This window comes from Cibotium barometz, chromosome 55, assembly GCF_041138505.1.
Source record: "Cibotium barometz isolate CiBa-2024 chromosome 55, ASM4113850v1, whole genome shotgun sequence".
NCBI lineage: Eukaryota > Viridiplantae > Streptophyta > Polypodiopsida > Cyatheales > Cibotiaceae > Cibotium > Cibotium barometz.
Genome location: NC_141100.1, coordinates 26,322,135 through 26,332,422, shown reverse-complemented (window position 1 = coordinate 26,332,422; position 10,288 = coordinate 26,322,135). Strand labels below are relative to the sequence as shown.

Below are 10,288 nucleotides of genomic sequence, written 5' to 3'. Positions count from 1 at the left end.
GAAGACTACGCAACCAAAGAGTCCAAAGACGTAAGAATTCTTGCTTATAACTCAAGTAGTCCTCTTGATCCTTTTGCTTATAAGCAAGAAATAGTTGCTTATGAGCAAATATTTCTTGCCATAGCTTTTGTGTGTTCAAAGGAGTGAAGTAATTGTCTCTAAAAAGTTGTATGACCCCCTTATAGTCTACTTGTGTGGGTGCAGGTAGAGATTGAAACCAAGTGGAAGCATCTCTTCGTAGAACCAACTCGAACATGTCTAAGCATTCTTGGTCTCCTACCACTCTCTTTATGTGGAGTGCCATTCTAAAGTTTGATAAGAATAACTCGGCATCCTTACCAGGCTCTCCAAAGAATAAGGGGTATCCACTCATTTGCCTAGTGGTATCCATGCTTAAGAAGAAGAAGCACAAATATGATTGCACAAAGGTCTTCCTTCACTCTCTTTCTCTCACTCTCTTTTTTTTCCCTTTTTTTTTTCAAAGTAGAATGAAAATGTAGACGTCAAAGCTTATGTCATAACGAATCAAAGGCAAAATAAATGGATTAACTGAGGCATTAATGGCTGCTACTTGCCTAGCTCCAAACATACGATGAATGACACGCTGAAATTGCAACTTACTACCAACAACTATGTGTATTTCTTGCCTAGCATAAGAGATTGGCCTATGGTATAAGTCTTCTTGATTCATAAAACTAAGTTAAAACAAGATGAAAATATGCACATCAAAGGAAATGGTGTAATCTACAATGGAAAGTATGACAGGATTAGGTGATGCTAAAATCTCTCTTAGTCTTTCTGGACCAAAAAGAAGAACCATGCGTTGTTGGTAGAAAATTTTTCTATCAATGTAAACATTCACTCTAATGGAGCGCACCCAATGAAACTGGTTGAATTGAATCCCAAGAGGATTAGGAGGAGGTGGGTTGTTCATGAAAGATCACACAAAAGTACCAACTTTCCTTCTTAAAATATGATACCCAACAACCACACAAGGAAATTTATGTGTTAAAGAGATCGATGTACCTTAAATACCCATTTAAAAAACTGCTCGTCCTCAGTGGGAGCACCAAAATTGAGGCAGTCTAAGGCGGGCAACAAGAAGAGCGGCCTCTAAGCACTCCTCAAGGCTCCCGTGTTGTTCAATGGGCTTGGGGCACAACGCAACACGGGAGCACCAAAATTGAGGCAGTCTGAGGCGGGCAACAAGAAGAGCGGCCTCTAAGCACTCCTCAAGGCTCCCGTGTTGTTCAATGGGCTTGGGGCACAACGCAACACAAACATAAGAAGCCCAAAACCACACACTCAACAAGAAAGGGGCACCACCTAGTTATGTGTGTGAACTAGGACACCAAAGATCTTTCCTTGTAGCCAATCAATGCAAGCTAACCATATACATCAATCAAAAGACACATACACCCTCAACAAACACTCATAATATATGGTATTGTGTGTGGAGGAGACTAGCATAACACAAATAGATGCACACCAAACTTGGAGAAGAACTTAGAGAGACAATATAAGCTTTATTTTGTTATCGGTATACACATGGTTTTAAGAATATGGGAGCCCTCTCACCATACAACCCTCTTACCATGGAATGAAAGGAAACAAATCAAAACAGGCCCTCAAGCCGCCAAGCATAAAATCACACCACAAAATACAAGGATCAAATTTACCTTAAATCAAACATCGGACTGCTTTGCTAAATCAACTTTGGAGATGTAGGAGTACAAGATTTTGTACACAATTGCACCCAAACTACTAATCTTATTTACGCACAAAGGCAAGATACAATTATGATAGGGAGTATGGCATCACTCAAGCCCTCACAATGACATAACTAGCTTCAAGCTTCTCTATACAATCAAAGGTATTGATGTATAGAGAGAGCTCACAAGTTCACTATCTCCTTACACACTAGAGTTGGGAGTGGTGTACAATGTGTGTAATCCCTCCTTTTTACAAGGAATGGAGGGGGCTCTATTTATAGGTTTGAGAAGCCCCAATTAGGATTAAGCCTAATCAATCTTATTATGGAAAATCATAGATTATGGATTTTTTATTTTGAAATGAGAGTGGGCCTCTTCTTATCCCTTGAGTCAAATGGATGTGGGCTCAAGGTGAGAGAATTATTGAAGATGAGAGGAGAGTGTGATGTAGAGAAGACCCTACCATTGCCACCACCCAAAACTATACCTAATGCATTCATCTTGTTCTTTGATGGAGCTTTTAGAAAAGCCACAGGTAAAGCAGGGGGAGGGCTGGTGCTGCTCAACCCAAATGGAGAGGTGGTTATGAAGGAGAAGGTCAACTTGCCAAGTTCTACTAGCAACAATGAAGCAGAGTACGACATACTACTTCATGGCTTGAAGGTGTGCATCAATCAAGGGATACAACGTCTCCTGGTAAAAGGGGATGCACTTCTTATTGTACGGAAAATTTTAGGCATTTAGGCTTGCAAGAATGAAAGATTAAGGCAAAAGGTTCATGCTATCCGTAGGATGTTTAATCAATTTGAGGAGGTGCAATTGTATCATATTCCTAGGAAACAAAATGAGGATGCTGATCTACTTGCACAACAAGCTATTGCATGTGTTAAGAAGGAAATGCAAGTAGTCTTGGCTGCAGGCAGCTATTAAGCAACCACGGTATCAAGGAATGGAGACACTGGCTCCAATAGTGAGCTACATCTTAGAAGGTGAATTCCCACAAGACTTCACAAGGGCACAAAAGAGGAGGCTCATGAAGAGGGCAAGTTCTTTCTTGTTCTTAGAAGGTGCCCTCTACCAAAGAGGAAAAGATCAAGTGTGCAGAAGAGTACCAACAACCAAGGAGATTCGAGCCATTTTAGAAGGTTTACATGAAGAAGCATGTGGTGGCCATTTTGCTCAAGAACTAACTGTGAAAAAGATTTTGCTTGCTGGGTATATTCGGCCAAGCTTACATGTGGATGTCCTGTACATTGTATTACTAACCTTTTATAGTGATTACTAACTATTGACCACTAACATTTGTAAATAAGCACCCACTCTACTACTTTTGGAGTAGGCATTACTACAAGTTATTTGCTCAAACCTCTACATCACACTCTCCTCTCATCTTCAATAATTCTCTCACCTTGAGCCCACATCCATGTGACTCAAGGGATAAGAAGAGGCCCACTCTTATTTGAAAATAAAAAATCCATAATCTATGATTTTTTATAATAAGATTGATTAGGCTTAATCCTAATTGGGGCTTCTCAAACCTATAAATAGAGCCCCCTCCATTCCTTGTAAAAAGGGGGGATTACACACATTGTACACCACTCCCAACTCTAGTGTGCAAGGAGATAGAGTGAACTTGTGAGCTCTCTCTATACATCAATACCTTTGATTGCATAGAGAAGCTTGAAGCTAGTTATGTCATTGTGAGGGCTTGAGTGATGCCATACTCCCTATCATAATTGTATCTTGCCTTTGTGCATAAATAAGATTAGTATTTTGGGTGCAATTGTGTACAAAATCTTGGACGCCTACATCTCCAAAGTTGATTTAGCAAAGCGGTCTGATGTTTGATTTAAGGTAAATTTGATCCTTGTATTTTGTGGTGTGATTTTATGCTTGGCGGCTTGAGGGCCTGTATTGATTTGTTGTCTTTCATTCCATGGTAAGAGGGTTGTATGGTGAGAGGGCTCCCGTAACCTTAAGACCATGTGTATACCGACAACAAAATAAAGCTTATATTGTCTCTCTAAGTTCTTCTCCAAGTTTGGTGTGCATCTATTTGTGTTATGCTAGTCTCCTCCACACACAATACCATATGTTATGAGTGTTTGTTGAGGGTGTGTGTCTTTTGATTGATGTATATGTTTAGCTTGTATTGATTGGCTACAAGGAAAGATCTTTGGTGTCCTAGTTCACACACATAACTAGGTGGTGCCCCTTTCTTGTTGAGTGTGTGGTTTTGGGGTTCTTATGTTTGTGTTGCGTTGTGCCCCAAGCCCATTGAGCAACACGGGAGCCTTGAGGAGTGCTTAGAGGCCGCTCTTCTTGTTGCCCGCTCTGGATTACCTCACTATTTACCTCTCATTCTCTCACATCCATTCTCTATTCATTCTCATCTATCTAATTCATATCACATCTTATCACATCTATTTATAGAATGTAAGAGAATTCTTATTTTTTATATAAGGGTAGAAGCATGTTAACGTGCTACGCTTTTTATGCTAGTTCACATGTGTGAACAAGCATTCCTAGTTAGCATAAGTTTAGGCATGTAAGTCACTATATTAGTAATCATATTTAAAACTTCTGGCTGATACAAAAAGCTCAAATGAGCACTTCAAAAAAAAAAAAGAATAATCAATGAAAGTTGTGGTATATTGAATTACGAGCTAGTCTTTGAAGCTAGTTAGCACGGGCGTTACAGCGAAGTGGTGGGGTGATGAAGTGCAAAGGCCAGAGCACCATGGAGCCCGCAAGCAAGGCGGTGCATTCGCATTCTCCTATGCACAGAAAACGCAGAGCTCCTTCTGCTTCTCCTATACATAGAAAACGCACAGCCCCTTCTGCTTCTCCATCTCCCTGCAAAAGTGCAAAGCGATCTCAAGGTTCCCCAATGTCCCTCTCGGCTCTCTCTCTCTCTCTCTCTCTCTCTCTCTCTCTCGTGCGGGTTCTGTGTGTTTTCTCTTCTACTTTCAGCTTCAGTACCACAAGAAGCTCCATGCAATACAGTTGAGCACATTTCCATGCAATATAGTTGAGCACATTTCCCTTTACAGAGTTGAGCACATTTCCCTTTGATGTGTGCAAGCCAATGGAAAGCTCCGAAGGTCGTGATCCCCATGCAAGAAAAATTCTGTACAACTTTGGTAGAGTTCAATGCTGCTTATGGCCTTTCCATGGAGGGTTTAGATCCCAAAATGGTTAGGTGGGAGCATGTCACTGATGCTAAATGGTTCAGTGTGTTCAAACAAACAAAGGATCCCAGCCTGTACCACATCAAATGCAGCACCATCCACACCAAAATGTATGAGTCGATGATGAAACTGCACTACAATGTATACCAGAAGGCCCAACATGGAAATTTCCTCTGCATTTGCAAAGAGTTTCGTGAAAGAATTCAGTCTTGCCGTGATTACAAGTGGGACAGCCATTAGGTTCAATTGGGCCGAGTTTGCAGTGCAGTACTTGCAGGATATTCGAGAGAAGGGCTATTATGAGGGCCATGTTAACAAGTGGAGACTATGCAATCTTCAGCTTCCATCTTCAAAAATTGAGGATGAGTCTGCTGACATCTGCGAGGAAAACATGGCATTGGCAGGAAAGAGTACTGCCAAATCTACCAAGGCCACACTTCAGCCTCATCAAGATAGTCGACAGGGGATGAAAGCTTCTTCATTTTGTGGGTTGGAGGAATGGCAGTGCATGAAGGTAGCTGTCCTTCAAATGAAAACACAGCTACATTATGAGAAACAGAATCTAAACAAAGTGCAAGAGGGCCTGGAACTTGCTAGGGCTTTGAATGCAAAAAATGCGAAGGTCACTCCTATTGTCACGGCCATGAGATAGAGGTTGCAAGCAGCTGAGATGGAGTTGCAGGCTCTATTGCAAAGCAATGATGTGGATGCCCGATGAGCTTGAAGTCAGAATAGAGACAACCAAAGACACCATAAAGGCTATGGGGTTTCCTCTTCGTGAAGATGACCCCATAGATAGTGACATAGACATAACCTATAAACTGGTAAGTGTCCGTAAGTTTCATCTCTGCACTTTATGTTTGGTACATGTGCTCAGATAACTCATGTACTTACCATGCTCTTTTTGTCTTGGTTTTGTAGGTTGAGGTGGAAATTGCAAAATCCAAGGTGCAGAACTCTAAAAGCTAACTTGAACTTCTGATGCACATGCAGTCCAAGCTGCAGGGCTCGTTTCTCCAAACTGCTCTAACTAATCTAGCCCTTGCTAGTTTTATGAAGGATAGAGAGGTGCAAGACAGCATCGGAACAAACCTGTGTACTGGTTGTGGTCTGCCCCTTGAGGTCCAACCATTCCTTGCAATGGTCAAGCTCCCTTGTGAGCATAATTATCACCTTCTGTGCTTTGCTGCTACATGCTCCCTTGGGACCGTATGTAGGGCTCCCTTCTGCAAAAAAAGCATACCTACCGCATGGTTGTGCAACCTTGCAACACAACGACATCCAACCACACTAGAGATTGGTAAGAAACCATACTTGAATGTATGCTTGCTAGCTAGCATACAGGACATACAGTCTGCAATCTTGATCATATTGGGAATAAAAGGTGTGCTAGTTAGCATAATGAATATGCTAATTAGCATGCCAGGTATGCTAGTTATCATACTAGATATGCTAGTTAGCATATACAGTATGATAGTTAGCATATTGCATATGCTAATTAACATATCCAATATACTAGTTAGCATACTAGATATGCTAGTAGGATGCTAACTAGCATATACCGTATATGCTAGTTAGCATACCCTGCATGCTAACTAACATCCTCGTTAGCATACTCTGTATGCTAACTAGCATCCTAGTAAGCATACCCTGTATACTAACTAGCATAGCATATATGCTAGTTAGCATACCCAATATGCTAACAAGCATACCGGATATGCTAATTAGCATATCAAGTAGGCCTACTAGCATATCCAGTATGCTAACTAGCATACGGGATATGTTAACTAGCATGCTAACTAGCATACCGGATATGCTAAAAAGCGTATCCAGAATGCTAATAAACACAACGGATATGCTAGTTAGGATACTGGATACGCTAACTAGCATACAAGATACGCTAATTAGCGTAACCAGTATGCTAACTAGCACACTAGATATGCTAGTTGGATGAGTGAATGCTAATTAGCATATCCAATATGCTAGTAAGCATATTGGGTATGCTTATTAGCATACCGGAGTTAGCATATTGAATGCTAATTAGCATATCCAGTATGCTAGTTAGCATATTGGATTGCTATCTAAAATGCTAATTAGCATACAGGATATGCTAATTAGCATATCCTGTATGCTAACTAGCATACTGGTTATGTTAATTAGCATACTAAATATGCTAGTTAGCATACTTGATATGCTATTAAGCATGTTGGATATGCTAATTATCAATTTTTATATGCTAGTAAGCATTTTGGAGCATATTGGATTAGCTTAGAGGTTATAAGGTCTACTAGTTAGCATAGTAGGTATGCTAGTTAGCATATTGGATATGCTTATTAGCATACCGGATATGCTAGCTGGAATGATAGTTAGCATATAGGATATACTAATTAGCATATCCAGTACTGGAATGATAGTTAGTATACTGGATATGCTAATTAGCATATCCTGTATGCTAACTAGCATACTGGATATGCTAATTAGCATACTTGATATGCTATTAAGCATGTTGGATATGCTAATTAGCATATACTGTGCTCTAGTAAGCACATAGAAGCTTTTGGGTACACTTGAATTGCTTAGAGATTATAAGGTTTACTAGTTAGCATACCTGGTATGCTTGTTAGCATACTTGATATTCTAGTTAGCATATATGATTATGCTAGCTAGCATACACGGGAATGCTAATTAGCATACTGGCCTAGCTGCACACATAGTTAGCATATGAAACATACTATGTAGCATACATGACATGCTTATAAAGGGTGTAATCAAAGATTTTTTTGTTGCAGTCCTCTCAAAGCCCCTATATGATGTGGGCAGTGTGCATGACACCAAAGGTAAGGGAAAGGCTGCAACTGAGAACCCTTTGACTGAGAAGGGTGGTGAGCTAGATACAATGAATGAAGGAGTAGATGTAGGATCCCAGCAAATGCAAAGTGCAAGCATGAAAACAACAGAGGAAGGCGGTGACGTGAGCAGTAAATCAGAAGAAGATGATTTTTTTGTCATGGTTCCTCATGCGCGTGCCATGCATGCTGCAACTGACATAGTAAAAACTTCTCAGCAGACAATGACTAGTGCCAGTGCATCAGGGGAAACATTGAAGACTAACAGCATAGAGGACCCCGCAGGAAGTTGGTGATAACAGCCCTCTCGAGGGTTTTTTGCGAAAGGCTAAGGCAAAGAGAAAAGTGGGCCCAGAAGAGGTACCTGAAGAAACTGCAAGCAATGGCTATGGTTCCCCAAAGAAGATGGAGGACAAAGCTGAAAGCACCAAAGGTGAAAAGAAAGCCACCCGCTCAAGAGCTTGCAAAAAACTGTGTTAAGACCTTTACTTTTTTGCCCAGATTCTGTACTGTAAATAGGCAACTGTCACTGTTCAGTTGTTTAGCCTTTACTTAGTGTTCCCATACCTATGCCCTTCACTCTTATGGCTATGCCATTTTGAAAACCTAATGCCTCTTGTGGCTGTCATGTAATTTTTTTTATTTTCTCGGTGAAAATGTCTTTGTGTAATCTAATGTTGAGCAGCAGTCCATTATAATTTTCTACCAATCTATGAACTTCTTCACTTCGTATCGTTGTTTCTTTGCAGAGGAAGAGAAACTGGCATTAATTGCCTTGCCTGATGTAAATGCTGCCATGCAATGGCAGAAATCACGGAAATGGTGAGTCCGCAAAGCCAGGCAGATAAGGAGACAAAAATTGGAGATTGCAAAGCGGCTCAAACGATATTCACAACAGCGTGCCCGTAGAATTTTTGAGCGCCTAAATTATGTTCACCCATCAGGGGAGGTTATATATGCTGAATGGTATCCTCTTCCAGACCCAATATGGGTGCCTAAGCGACTCTGTGATGAAAAAAGGGCTCTTTTACTAGATCTCAACGGTCTTTTGCTAAGGGTGGTAGAGACTCGTATTTGAGAATGAAGAATGCTTGATCTTGTGTAAGCAATAGCTAGGCTTTCTTCTTGTTTGGATGTATGGATGAATGGAATGTGGAGTTGAGCAATAGCAAGATTGAGCTTGAGTGTGTGTTGAGTCTATGTCATTAGTAGTAGTTTTCTTAGCATTCTCTCCATCAAATGGATAAGCTTTTGTGCACCGGTACGGGTTGAATCCCTAGCTCCGAAAGGGATGCAAATCCCATTGGATTGAGCTAAGTGTGGATCATACTACTCTTGCTACAAGTGAGAGAGTTTTTCCGTCTCTCCATTGGCGCCGCTGCCGGGGAGAAGACTCAAATCCGGTTGAGAGTGTGTGGAAACCACCACTATTTCCTCTTTTGGTTGCAAAACCATTGAGTGATTAGGTTAAGTTCGGGTGTGCGATCCCGGTGTGAGTAGATAAGGTTAGGATAAGAAAAAAACTATTGAGCGGTTGAGGTTTCTCCCGCATTGTTTTTTAAGTTTTATTGAGTTTATTCCTTTTCAAGTACCGTCATTATGCTTACATTCATTGTTTTTTGCCATTTCATGCTTTCATGCTCTTCGTTAACACGTGATTAGTAAAAAAAAAAAGAAAAGAAAAGAGGTGCGTTGCTAAGCTCTTCCATAGCTTATGCAAGCTCCATAGGCTCCCAAGCGTGAAACCCGCTTAAGGAAGAGAGGAGAGAAGGAAAGAGAAGGGGGAAAGGAAAAAAAAAAGCGTGGAGAGAGTTGCTAAGCGAGGGGCATTTAGCCTTTCCTTTTTCACGTAGGCACCGACCTTTGCATTTTAAAAGTGCGTAATATATTAAGGTTGCAAGGCGTGTGTTCATTAATATTCATACTATAGAGGCTTGTGCTCATAGCTTGATAAACTGACTCAGAAGTCCTCTTGTTTCTAAAATAAATATTTATTTATTTATTTATTTTTTTGTAAGTCAAACAGCTTAATTTGATTTGATAATCAATAACGTTTCACCACCACAACAACAACAACAAACCCCATGTTCTGAGCTCCTGAGGACTCACTCTACTACCACTTCCAGAAGACATTGGAGCCGCACTTGTAATTGTCCTTGCCTTCGCACTCCAGCTTCACATCTTCGGAAAGGAAGGGCACGTTCTTCCTCTTCGCAAGATCTTGGCATCCGGTGAAGTTCTCTGGGAACTTGCAGGTGCCAAAGGTAACAGTGTAAGCGTGGGCTGTGTTGGCGTAACTGGTGGCAAGGCGTTTCTTGTCGTTGAGCTCCTTGTTAGCGGCGGACTTGGCGAGGAGATCATCCACAAGGGAAGCATTGGCTTTGTCGGCGTTGGCGAGGGCCAGGCCCAGGCACCATCGAACGGCGGGGCCAGAAGGCCAGAGGCGAAAGTTGACGGGGGAAAGTAAAGAGGTGAAGGAGGCGGGAAGGAGACTAAGGAAGAGAAGGTAGCTGAAGGTGAGGCGGAGAAGAGCATTGGC

The 10,288-nt window shown here is 41.3% G+C and overlaps 1 pseudogene; it reads left to right on the top strand.

Moving 5' to 3' along the window:
- Positions 1 to 5,664: 5,664 nt before the first annotated feature.
- Positions 5,665 to 8,229, top strand: LOC147607554 (uncharacterized; annotated as a pseudogene).
- Positions 8,230 to 10,288: the final 2,059 nt, after the last annotated feature.